Genomic DNA, 13,779 nt, shown 5'->3' with positions numbered 1-13,779 from the left:
ACTGTATCCCTCTCTAGGGAGCAGCCACCTGCGTGGACAAGAGCGGAGGGTTCCCGCTGAGGCTGCGCTGACACAGTTAGAGGCCCTTTGCTAACTGCCCCCTGTTTGTGTGATGAGACTCTGGGATACCCAAGGGTGGCTATGACTCTTAACATAGTCCAAGTCCCCTGATACTGGTGATGTTCTGGTGGCTACAGTCCTCCTTTGTGACCATCCCCACTCTCTCGGGGACAAGTTTCTTCCTCCTTAACTGTATTTGTTCCTCTGGAACTGGCCTCCAACTACATGTGCCCTTACTTGCTGTCTTCTGGGAACGGAGTATAGTGGCCTAAGACATGTCACACCCCCACCCTGAGAGTCCTAGGATAGGAAAACATGACCTAAGCCCTGGATGCAGGAGGACCAAGTGTGGAAACTGAGGAAAGCCTGGCCGCAGGAACTGGTCTACACCATGCTTTCGTGGAAGGTTTCCCCACCCCAAGATGGGCCACACTGGAAACTTCACTCCTGGGCACATGTTAGAAGAAAGAGCCTTTGGAAGGCCTTTATCAGACAGCCCCATCCATACTTACAGATGGACCCTGGGTGCTATTCGAGGGCCCAAAGAGTGGGCTTGCTCTGTCTACTGCAGGAGGATGAGCCTTAGCTCCCTTGTGCTGCAAACCTTCACCTTGTAAAGATGTAACGTGAGGGCCTCATCCTAGGCCACAGTCAGACCCCTGAACTTCTTGTTCCTTCAACACAAGTCGGTCTCAGAAATTTTATCACAGCGGCATAAATGGACAAAGTCTTGGCACCAAGAAAATAACACTCCTGTCTTCTCAAAGACCTGGTCTGTTGCTTTCTAAGGAGCTGTCTGCAATCCCGGGGGGAAGCAAGGAGAGGCAGAGCCGAGGCGGGACTTCCAGAATCAAGCCAAGAGCACCATGAAGGCCCCAGTTATGGCCTGTCCTCTTCTCCCCTACTCAAGAGAGGTTCGGTGTGTGCCTTTCCCCCCATCCTGCATGGCAAAACTCTACCCTCATCCCCAGCACTGCCCCAAGGCTGCTGTTCAGAGCCCACCTGGGAGGATGGGTCTAGGATGAGACTGGCAGGGACTGGAGTGGTATTTACCAGGGGTGCTGGTGAGCATATCCCCAGAGGAGATCCAGGCCCAAGTTGAACGCCTGGCCTGCCCAGCAGCGGCAAATCAGCTGGTCCCCATTCTCAGAGCACGGGCAGAGAGAGCAGGCCTTAAACAGAGAATTGCTAGAAGGTGGCCCTGCTCCAAATGTGCACGGAAGGGAAACAGCTTTGCCTGGCTAGGAAGGGAACAGAGGATCCACCCTCTCATGCCCCGTGTAAAGCTTTCTTTGACCATTCCTGCCACGAGTGATGCTCACCAAGTCAGACTGACAGCTCTTCCCTGGTCCTGCCATGGTTTGGACCCAATGAGGTGGGATCCCCATAGCCAGCCCTGATTCCTAGAAGACATCCCCAATCTGTCTGTGGGTCCCTGGCCTGTGGGTCAGAGTCTGAGATGCCCAAGCACCCGGAAGAACCTTTAACAAGTGTCTCAGGGCATTCCAGAGCACCTCGAAGTTCGGAAATAACTGTGAAAGGGAACATACCCGCTTCCTGCTCTAATTCAGGGACTTTTTATTGAGCACCTACTGTGTGTCTGACTCGCTCTGGGCACTGAGAATTCGTAAGAGAGCATGCAGTCCCTGACCAAACTGTAGGGTCATCCATTGTGGTGGGACAGAGTTCACCAACGAACAATGGGATGAGACGAGACAGTGTCATCAAAAAAAGTATTCCGAGAGCTGAAGGAGTCAGTTGCAGAACTAACCATTCGGTGGCACTGCCTCCCTCTGTCTCATAGGGACCCAGCTCTGAGGAGCCAGGACAAGTAGGGACAAGGACAGAGAGGCCCAGCCTCTTCCATCAGAAAACCCTTCACCAGTGAAGCACGGAGGAAGTGGTGACGGGACAGCCACATGTAAATAGGCCTGTCCACCCCGAGTCACTCTGGAAACCTGCGGTCAGCTGCAGCTTTGCTTAAGGCCAAGCTCCCAGCCACCAGGAGCCCAAAACGGCTGAACAAACTTCAAGCTTCACAAAGGGCCGGCCGGCGATGAGTTCAAAGTCAGAGTATTTCTGCAAGGTCAAACCACAACAGGAAGGCACACTGACAGTCTCTGGGGCCGCCAACCTGGCACAAGGCACCGGCAAGAACCCCAGATGCTGTCCTAGCACAAGTCTGGGCAGTCGCAAAGCTTGCCTTATCTCTGCCATGAGCCACCATACTCGAGGGATCACCAGGAGAACAGGGTAGAGAGGAAGCCATTGCGTAGCCTCCTCGTCCCTGAGAAAGGCTATGTTCATGGTCTCTGTCCTAATTTCATCCTGTTGCTGGGACCAAAAGTCAACTTGGGAAGAAAGACTTATTTGGCTTACAGTCCATCATTACAGGGAAGTCGAGGCAGGAGCTTGAAGTATCCTAACCACAGTCAGGAGCAGAGAGACAAATGCAGCCATGCTGCCTGCTTGCTACTCCAGATGAACAACTAGCTCCTTTCACTCTCAAACAGCCCAAGGTTCAATCTATGCAATGGTGCTGACCACCTTCAGAGTGAGTCTCTCCAACCTCAAATAACCGTCAAGTTACATACATGCTCACAGGCCAATCTAGACAATTTCTCAACAGGCAAAAGCCACTCTGAGCTCTGGGGGTGCCGAGGTTGGCTCCCCAGTACTGGGCATATCTCTAGGCTAACCCAATCCGAAATTGAACTCTTGAAGCCTGCTAATGATGAGGGTACCCAGAAGAATAGACTTGGGGACATTCTGGGCAATTTACTTCCCAGGACCACTGGTCACAAGCTCCCACAATGCTTTACTCTCTCAGGAAAGACACGGCTCTGTCTCCAGAGTGAGGCTGCCTCATGTGTACAGGCCAGTCTTGATGACAGGACCTGTGGGTCAGCAGAGCAGGAGAGCCTCAGCGAGGCCTATTGTGCCCCCCACATCACACTCACCTTGCAGACTTTGGCTGTGCCTCCAGTTCCAATTCAGCCTCTCTACATTCTAGATGAGAGAATGCCCCGGGCCATACATCACCTCAGAAATCTGATCTCATGTCCTAAGTGTCCACCAGCGCCCGGTCCTCTGCTCATGTGACACCTTCCTGACCTATCTCACAGGCGTGGGAACTAAGACTCCTGGAGGAAACCAACTTGGCCTAAGACCTACGCCCCCAGAGCAGCCCAGGGAGGCTGTCCCCAGCATCTACTCCACCCAAAGGTTTAGAAGGGGCAGCCACAACCTGGTTGCTCTCCACACCTCAAAAGTCCCTGGAGTCTGCACCTTGACCTCCAGGCCTACAGTTCCAGGAAAGCCCATCACGGGCAGTGAGCTGTGCCCCTGCAGAAAAGCTGCCCTGCCCCCCACATCCCCATCTATTTCCCCAACCGGGCCGCTCCACTGGCGCAGGCCAGCCGGCCACAGACAGACCCTCGCAGCCGCCCCAGCTATTTTTTCCTCCCCACTTAATTTGCATCATCCTTGTGTCCAAAATAAACTTCCCCCAAACCGGTGGAGCTCCTTCTGGCCTGGGATCCCTCTGTGAGAGCCCCCTTCGGCCCCTGCCCCCACTTAGGTCCAGGCAGAGCCACCAAACCCAGCCTGGCCCCTCGGCTGCCTCTGGCCTTGATTTAGAAGCAGCTGCTCATGCCCCGACTGGATTCTGACACCCCAGTGCCGGGGTGTCTACATCTGCGGGGACCCACCCGGCTGGGCATCTGTGCACACAGGTCCTGGCTGGAGGCTGAGGATGCTGGCCCTCCCTCCATCTGACCATACATGCAATCACACATGAATGCATACATGCATGCACACACATGCGCGCGCACACACACACATGCATAGGCACAGGCAAACAGGCCTCCTCCAGCGATTTCCTTGTGTTGGTGATATAGGACTTCCTTCTTCTCTTGGCTCCCATCCTGTCCCCTGATACTCTTCTCTGGCTCCATCATGTGACCCCCTCCTCATTTGCCCACCACCCTCAGTCCCTTCTATCCCCAGACCCACCCTTCCACCTCAACAGGTCAGGTGAGTACTTGTCTCAGTCAGGGTTTCTATTCCTGCGACAAAACACCATGACCAAAAAGCAAGTTGGGGAGGGAAGGGTTTATTTGGCTTACACTTCCATATTATAGTCCATCACTGAGGGAAGTCAGAACAGAAACTCAGACAGGTCAGGAACCTGGAGGCAGAAGCTGATGCAGAGGCCATGGAGGGGAGCTGCTTACTGGCTTGCTCCCCCATGGCTTATTCAGCCTGATTTCTTATAGAACCCAAGACCACCAGCTCAAGGAGAGCACCACCCACCACAGACTGGGCCCTCTCCCCTTGATCACTAATTGAGAAGATGCCTTACAGCTGGATCTCATGGAGACATTTACTCGACTGAGGTTCCTTCCTCTCTGATGACTCTAACTCATGTCAAGATGACACCCAAAACCAGTCAATATGGTGCCATTCCCTCAGCCTAGACATGTGCTCTCAACATTTTCCAAGCTAACCTTTCCAGTCTCAGTCCTAGGTGCAAGTGTTACCTCCTCCAGGAAGCCCTCCTAACTGTCACTGGGAGACAAAAGCTCTACGCCAATCCACCTTCCACCTCAAAAGTCAAGAGGTTCACAGAACTCAGAGGTCACAGCCAGAATGGAACAACTATTATTCCACAAGCCCCTCAGCCCTGCGCGGGGTCCTACAGACATAGAACAGTTTCTCATTCCCAGTAGCAAGTGCTCCCTCGCCCAGGGCTAGAGAGGGCCATTTGGTCCATCTCTTGATGCAGGGGTTAAGGACATTTAATTCAGTCGTGAATTAAAGAATTTAATTCAAGAATTGAAATCCCAGCTCAGTGTTTGATCTTGTGAGCTGCCTGCTGGATCTTCAGACCAGCAATTCAAAGGACCATTTATTTCTTCTGAGATCTTTTCAAAAGGCAAGGAATAAAGAGAAACCATTGCTCCCTGGGTATGTATCTATTCCTGTTTAAAAGGGAGATCCTCGGCTGGCGAAGTGGTTCAGCAGGTAAAGGCGCTTGCCGCCAAAGTCGCTCTCCTGACTCTAGTCCTCCATGGCCCACATGGTACAAGGAGAGAACTGATCCCGGCTGACCTCTCCATTTGCACGATAGTACATGCACACACTAAACAAGCAAGCAAGCAAACAAAGAAAAAAATAAAATGTTAACCCCAGCCATAGAGAAGCTGACGCAGGAATGTTATACACTCATGTCAAGAGGCAAAAAAGGAAAACCCAGACAGTGCGGGGCAAGTTAAGCATCTCTCCCAGTAGAGGAGAGAGCACATGCCAAAGGTTGGAGGGATACAGCAGACAGGATCCTTAACTGCCAATCACCCAGCCCTCGAGGAACAGGCTAGACTGACCACAGGGCCTTTACACGTGTTTCTACATAGCAGGGTGCTCCCGGAAGCTGCTTCCATCACGACTGCCTTGTCTGGAAAGTTGACTTGCAGTCATAAGTGTGACAGAAGACAGCGCCACGCATTCCACTCGGGAACAACTGAGAAAACTGAGTCCTCCATGGAACGCCTTAGCAGCCTGCTTTCTTTAAGACCATAAGAAAAGCAAGCCGAGAAATTTGGGACTGGGGAGGTGACTCGTTTAGTCACGTGACCACATGCAAGCCTGAGGACCCTAATGTCATCTCTAGCACCCACATAAAAGCAGCTCAAACCCAAACCTCAACACCGAGAGGCAAAGACAGGCGGATCCCCAGAGTTCATCGGTCGGCCCTGTGGAATCAATGAGCTCCATCCAGGTTCAGTGAGATCCTATCTCAAAATAACAGTGCAGAGAGAACGGAAAGTCAGCTAAGAGCAGCCTGGCACATTCACGACAATCCTTAGCTGTCACTCACAACGTGAGTTTGGCAGAACAGATCCTCTGCACATTGGACCTTCCTTGGAGGCTCCAGGCAGAGGCTCCTCTTGGTAGTCACAACAGGCTGGCATTTCTTGATTTCTTTCTCTGAAAAGAAGTGAACCAGGTTCACATTGGCCACGCAGGCAGTGAGCAGCCTTCATATTCTGCCATGTTTTGGAAGGGTAAGTGTGACAGGTCACACTGGTCCCCTTGAGTCACTTCTCCCTAGGTGGGGTCTCACTGAATACGCATGTGCTAACAGCAGCTTACACACAGTCAGCCCTGGAATAGTCTATGCACCCCCTTCACACAGCCTGGCTTCTAGAAGGCAAGAATGAGCCACTGTCCCTGCAGTGGGTTCAAGTTGATGCCCTGCCTCAGCAAGGGGGTGGAGCTCACAGGGATCGGCACCCAGGATTCAGTCCAGACTGCCAGACAAGAAAGGATGGCACTGTCCCCTTAGAGGTTCACAATCATGACCAGAGGCTGAGTCAGTGGACGAGACCCCTCCTGTGCCAGCTGAGGAAGACAGGGAGACCACAGGCTAAGGTGAATGCCCTCTGCCCTAACCTCTGAAAGCCTCTGGCCTTGGCCAGTGGAGGTGTGCCCAGCTTCTCCTCCACGGGGGCTGGGAACAGGTGCCCAGGAGAAGTATCAAAAAAAAAAATACTCTTTGCTTATTATAAGCATGAGTGGCTACTGGGATTATGTTGTTGACTCTATTATGGTTATGAGCTTTGTAACCATGACTGTCACTTAGCCTGCAGGACTAGTAATCCTGTGGTCCTGGGTTAGCTGGCTCATTTTTTTCACAGGGCAGGGATACATGGCCATCCCAGTGGCAGTGTCCTGGTACGAACTCCGGAAGGCAAATATGGAACATTCTGGCTGATGGGAGCCAATCAGAAATGTTCAGGGAAATGTAACCACCTTTCCCAAACAGCAAACAATTTCATAATGCATGCCCTTGTACTGTATAATGGGACAAAAACTTGAAATTCAAAAATACTTTCTCATGAGTTTATGCTTGATTTATCCCAAAAATTATCTATGAACTTGGAAAATCCAAGTTAGGGAGCCAGTGAGCTGGTGGTGTGCTTGCCTGGTACACACAAAACCCTGGGTCGATTGCCAGCACCACATGAAGTGGGTGACGGTGGCACACACATGTAATCCCAGGACTCAAGAGGTAAAGGCAGGAGGATCAGAAGTTCAAGGTTACCTTTGGCTACATAGAGAGATAGAGGTCAACCTGGGCTACATAAGGAAACTGTCTCTAAATAAATATTAGTTGAGAACAATCTAGGCTATATAGGTAAACCTTGTTTCAAAATAAAAGCTACAAAAAAAAATAGAAGGATCAGCTTGGGGCGAGGGGTTGATGCATGCCTTTGGTCCCAGCACTCAGAAGGAAGAGGCAGACAGATCTTTGAGTTTAAAGCCAACTTGGTCTGTAGAGTGAGTTTCGGGACAGCCAAGGCTACACAGAGAAACCCTGTCTCAAAAAAAAAAAAAAAAGAGGACTCAAACAGAACAAAGTATTGATCACTGCTGAATCTGGGTGGTTCACAAGCAAGCTTTATTTACTAGAAATATCTCTTCTACTGTGTATATTTAAATATTTTCATAGTAAAAAATATAAATACATCGTCATCATATTTATACCTAAGAGGGAAAGTTTTATTCCAAGAATTCTAGTTGTGCCCATTGACCCCTGGGCCGTTTGGAACCTCACTTCCTCCTATGGTCTGAGAAGGAAGGAAGGGAACCATGGGGACTGCAATCACAGGCCAAAATCCATCTTCCGGTCCTCAGGGGTTCATAACCCTAGATTCTTTCTGGTTATATGACCCTGAGGCAGATGGAGAATGGAAACATAACCTCCAAAAGAAACATCATCTGGGGCCTGACAGGACATCCTTGGGAAGCCACCTGCCAAGAACCTGATATTGGGCAACTCGCCCCAACTCTGAGCATTGGTTTCCTGGTTAGTGAAGAGAGGTTCTCGACAGTTTCTTCTGAAGGTTGAAGGCAGAGTTGGCCCATCTTCTACCCTGGGCACTGACAGACCAGGGAATAATGATAGTGAGGGCCCTGTCAGGGGCTGCAGGGAAGGCAATGAACCCTCTAAAGCAGGGTTCTCAGACCAGGGGTGGAACTCTGCTGTACAGCCAGCATGTGCAGGGTCCTGGGTTTGACCTCCCAACACTCAAAAAGAAGAAGAAGGAGAAGGAGAAGGAGAAGGAGGAGGAGGAGGAGGAGGAGGAGGAGGAGGAGGAGGAGGAGAAGAAGAAGAAGAAGAAGAAGAAGAAGAAGAAGAAGAAGAAGAAGAAGAAGAAGAAGAAGAAGAAGAAGAAGAAGAAGAAGAAGAAGAAGAAGAGGTCCCTGTGTAGGAACTCTCCACTTCTCCCAAAACAATGGGTCCCAAATTGGCAAGTGTTCCCTTTTTTTTTTTTTTAAGAGAAATTGAGGTTCTAGCATCCTTTGCAAAACCTCTCCATCTTGAGATGCTACCAGCATCTACTAGCATCTCAAGTGAGTGTTTAAAGGTCCTGAGAAAACTGAGCCAAACCCCTCTGGAGAGCATATGCGGGTGACCTACATGTCACCACGGAACAGGGCAAGGAGCTGACATCCATGGAGGCTTTTCCCATGGTCCCACAAAGCCTGGCCCAGTGCTCCACAAGCTTCATCCAGACCACCTCACTGAACCCCCACCACAGTGCTTAGGACAGATGAGGAAACTGAGGTTCAGAAATGCCAGGCCAAGATCAAATGTCTGTCTTCCCAACAACCTGTCGCTCGGGTGTGTGGTGCCTCCAGGCTCATCAAGGGCCTTTGAGGAGCAAATGCCAGGCAGGGAGAGGAGCAGGGACTTGCCCAGGGTTGGACAGTGTGAATGGTTAGCTGGACTGGCCAGGTCTCCCATTCCTTTCCTGGTTGGGGACCCAGAGTGGGTAACGTTGGGTGGTGCTGCAGTACAGATCCATACAGCTTCACCCTGGGCAGTGTGGACGCAGAAACAGGATGACTTCTCTCCTCCCGCCACCTCAAAACGCGTTCACAGACATGAGTGTTCTTGCCTCAAGCTGAGGCCTTCAATTTCCCACTTCAAAAATGCTCAAAATTAGGCTAAAAATCCCAAGTACCAGCCTTACAGATACTTGCTCCATTATCAGGTGCCTTCAGGATTGGCCTAAAGAGAGATCCAACCACAGGGTTTGGAGCCCTTCCCCGGGAGCTGGAGATAACACACGCTTGTATGTGTGATTCTTCTAAAATCTGGCTGACTGACTGGTGGGTAGAGTACCTGTCTCAAAAGCATGTGGGACTGAGTTTGGACACCCCCCCACCCCACACACACACCAATGCCCACGTAAAAGCCAGACATGTATCTGAGTACTGGGGAGGTAGAAACAGGTGAAGTTCATTGGCCAGCCCACCTAGCCAAATCTATGAGCTCCTAACTCAACGAGAGACTCTCACATGGTGGAGGGTGACTGAAGAAGCTGCCTGACCTCTGACCTGCACAGGAACTCACGTGTGTGCATACACACACACATATACACACACGGCCAAGGGCTGGCCTCAGGACTAAAGCACTAGTAGTGGAGCATTTTTGGAGACCCTGTTTTTACCCCCAGTACAGAAAACAATAATAAAATTGTAATAAAATAAAATAATAAAACAAAAATAAAATCCGGCTTCTCTTCCCCAGTGAACCTAATAGGGTAAGAAGAACTCACTCTTGAAAACACGCCACTCAGCTTGGTCTTATGCACGGGTCTGCAATCTCAGGAGACAAGAGGAGGGCAAGTTCAGTGCCAACCTGGGCAACTTGAGACCCTGTTTCAAAATTTAAATACAAAAGGGCAAACTGGAGAGAAGGCAAAGTGGCTGAGAGTGTATTGCTCTTTCAGAGGACCCAAGTTCAGTTCCCAGCACCTACATCAGAAGGCTTACAACTGCTTATAACTCCAGCTCCCGGAATTTGACACCTCTGACATTCGCAGGCATCAGCATGCATGCGCCACAGCCCTCACACAGAAACACACATATACACAACTAAAAGTAAAATAAAAATTCCAAAGTACAAAGGGGTCAGAGCTATCACTCTGAGACAGAACACTCGCCTCGCATGCACTAAACAATATGTTCAATCTTACTAAAAAGTAAGTAAATAACCCCAGGAGGTGGTGGTGCATGCCTTTAAACCCAGCACTTGACAGAGAGACAGACAGGAGGATCTCTATGAGTTTGAGGTCAGCCTAGTCTACATAGTGAGTTCTAGGACAGCCAGGGCTACTCAGAGAAAACCTGTCTCAAAAAAAAAAAAAAGGAGGAGAAAGAGGAGGAGGAGGAGGAGGACGAGGAGGAGAGAGAGAGAGAGAGAGAGAGAGAGAGAGAGAGAGAGAGAGAGAAGTAAATAAGTACATTTAAATGGGCTATGTGGGAAGTCAGGGGATGCTCATGTCCTGTTATGTGTAGGGCACTCAAAACTCTGATCATAGAGAGGCGCTAGAGTGTGCTAGCAACATCACAGGTAACTTCCAGAAGGCTCTGACAACCATCTCACACATATGCACTACCTTCCCTCTCTAGACTGCAACACTAACCCTCACATCGGGACCAGGAAGTCAAAGCTGCTCTGAACTCCGTCTGTGGTACTTGCTGGCCATGTGAAGTGGCAAACCAATCTTTACATCCCAGCAGAAATGTTAGGAATAGGCCCTGGGCTGTTGGCCTATATTAAAGTGCTTTAGAACAGGCTGCCGTTCTCATTCACACGGCTAACAGTATCTATTTCCAGGGCTACGCCCAGAATGAAAAAGTCGGGGGCGGGGGTAGCAGGGACTGTGCCTCAGTGGTAAGGTACCTTCCAGTGTGTGCAAGGACCTGGGTTCAATCTCCACCAGTTCCACCAAGCAAACAGAAGATTAATAGGAGTAGGATCCTTGACAGGTTTTGGCTCTGATATTAAAGGATTATTGTGAGGGCAGGGGCTGCTCTCAGTCAGTAAAGTCAGCAAAGCAGTCATGGACCTGAGTTCCACCTCACAGAACTCTGAAAGAAAGCAAGCCAAGCAGAGTGGCTCACACTTTGAAATCCCAGCAGTTGGGAAGGCAGAGTCAGGTGGATCCCTGGGGCTCATTAGCCTGGCAATCTAGTCTACTGACAAACTTGAGGACAATAAGAGACCCTGTCTCAAAATTAAAGTCGATGGCATTCCTGAGGAAGAACATTTGAAGCCCTCTGGTCTCCCCATGCACACACATACATGTGTGCACACTCTTATATGTGTGCACACACATATACACAAAGAACTATTGGGGCCTTGGGCTATACAGCTCAGGGGTAGAAGACTTGTCCTATGTGTGAGGCCCTGAGTTCCATCCCCGGTCGCACTAAACAAACAAAAAGTTCCTGAGGGCAAAGCCCTTGTGACAACAGCCACCACTGAAACCGAAGGGCAACTGAACTTCTGAACAAGTTTGTGTTTATATCTTCACGGTTGAACGGGTCTCGAAAGTTAGGAGAGCACACTTCCTCAAAGAAATTTTCCCAGTAAGCTTTCCACTGACTCAGAGGAGGCCCTCCCTCCCTTATCAGAGATCAGGGCGAGCCTCCCTGGCCTTGGCCCCAGCACCCTCCTCTCTTGGGGTAGCTCTTTCCAATTCACAAGGCTCATTCAACCCACTGCTGTGGGTGGGGTGCCTAGCCCAGCACTTGGAAAGAGGAGGAGGAAGGGGCCAGGGAATGTCACTGGAAGTTCACAGTGGGCTCAGGTCCAATTCCCTGATGGCCAGGACCACCACTTTCTCTTCCTTCCTTCTCTATAAAGTGGAGGAGATAACCACAGTCACTTTGGGATCTGTGTGTCACAAGGCTTTGCCGGAAAACTCTGGCACCAAGGGCTTGGGTTCTCAGAACAATACATCCAAGGCTGCCTGGCACGGTCCTGGTTTATGCCTGATCTCCCAGCAAACCTTCTGGTTAGGATCCCCTATCACCATTTTTAAATGTCATGAATTGTACTGAGCAAGATGGTTCACTGGTAAAGGCACTTGCTGCCAAGCCTGACGACCCGAGTTTGATCCCGGAACCTAATGGTGGAAGGAGAGAACTGACTGCTACAGGTTATCCTCTGACCTACAGGAGTGCACCTTGGCACATGAGTGTGTCCACTGACCGCACACACACACACACACACACACACACACAGAGAGAGAGAGAGAGAGAGAGAGAGAGAGAGAGAGAGAGAGAGAGATAAATAATGGGTGAGTGAGATGGCTCAGCAGTTAAGATTGTACATTGTTCTAGCAGAGGACCTGAGTTCAGTTTCCAGCACCAATAGTGGGCAGGTTGCAACCACCTATAATCCTAGTTCCAGGGAGACTGGCTGCCTCTGGCCTCTTTGGGTACCTACCTTATTTGTACATGCCCACACAGAGGTACATAATTTTAAAATAAACATATTTTTAAAGATGAATTGTAAATGCCAGCAGAAAAGCCTATAACATAAATGTCCCCATTTGGAAGGGAATTATAATAGGCACCCTAAACTAATTGCCTACTGCCATCTAAATTATTATTTATTAATTTCTATCGCTATACTGAATCTCCAGATTGCCTCAAAATAACTTAGGAATTCTGCACCACCCTTAAGCCTAAGAGTGACCCTGCCCTGAGCATCCACAATCTGGCCCTTCTCTAGCTCACTGATTCTTAACCCAGGGACAGAAGATCATGGGGCAGAGCGGATGTGCTCACCTGGAGCCTGGACCCCCTCCCTGGGTCTCACTCTGGATATCCAGGCTCCCAGGCTTCCTTGCACAGGTGGCTCTAGCCAGCTTCCAAGATAGGTGAATCTCTCTTGCAGATTCAGCCTGAGAGGACAGGCGGCACACTAGTGTGACTAGCCCTGAGGCTGAGGGATGGCCAAGGGTCAGCTTTCAAGTGAGTGGAGGGCTGGGGTGGAGAGGGCAGGGAGACAGAGTTTGTCTGTGCAAGCTGAGATGTTTGCATGTGTGCACGAGAGTCCCTGGAGGGCAGGAGAGGCAGAGGCGAAAAAGGTGAGACTCACGGCCAGGCACCAGGGCCCCCTCTCGCTGCTGCACCACGCAGGATCCATGCAGGATAAGCAGCCTACATTCAGAGCGGCTTTACATGTTATTATGAAAGCGTGTTTGTGAGAGCAGACTAGAACATATTTTATTCCTCATTTTGTTAGCTTGATTTATAACCTGCAAATATTTAGACATGTGGTACATGAACTCGCATCTGCACTTTTGCCGGGCTCCACGAATCCCTACCACCTTCTGCCCAGTCTCCGTGCCAGAAGCTTATCAAGCCCCTCCTGTGTTAACCCAGACAACTCCTTGAGTCAAACGTGGCCATGGTGGGGGTGGGCAAACTCACACAGAGAAAACAGTTGATTCTGCAAGGACGGATGCCTGGTCCCTGTTTCTACCCTTTACTTTTTTAGTGAAGTGGAGCAGGGTCTCTGGGCATTTGGGTCCCTATTTAGAAAGGGGGTTCCTTTAGCTTGAGGGATATAGCCCCTGGCAGGGTCAGAGGAGCCTGGACTTTATCAGTGACCCGGAGAGGGTGTGGTCCAGCCATGGCATTAATTAATTAATAGTAATTAATTCTATTAATACAGAATTGAACTTCTATTTCAGTCAGGCATAGGTTTTTAAGCAATAACTCCACTCGATCCATTCATTCCACAAACGTGGCACCCACTCACTCTGTGCCAGACACCAAGCTGAATCTGCCTGGTGTAGGAGAAGAAATAAAAGCGCACAGAAACCCAAGCACAAAGCTGAGATTGGT

Source organism: Myodes glareolus, chromosome 6, assembly GCF_982192425.1.
Source record: "Myodes glareolus chromosome 6, mMyoGla1.1, whole genome shotgun sequence".
Taxonomy (NCBI): Eukaryota; Metazoa; Chordata; class Mammalia; order Rodentia; family Cricetidae; genus Myodes; species Myodes glareolus.
This window is presented reverse-complemented; position numbering follows the sequence as displayed.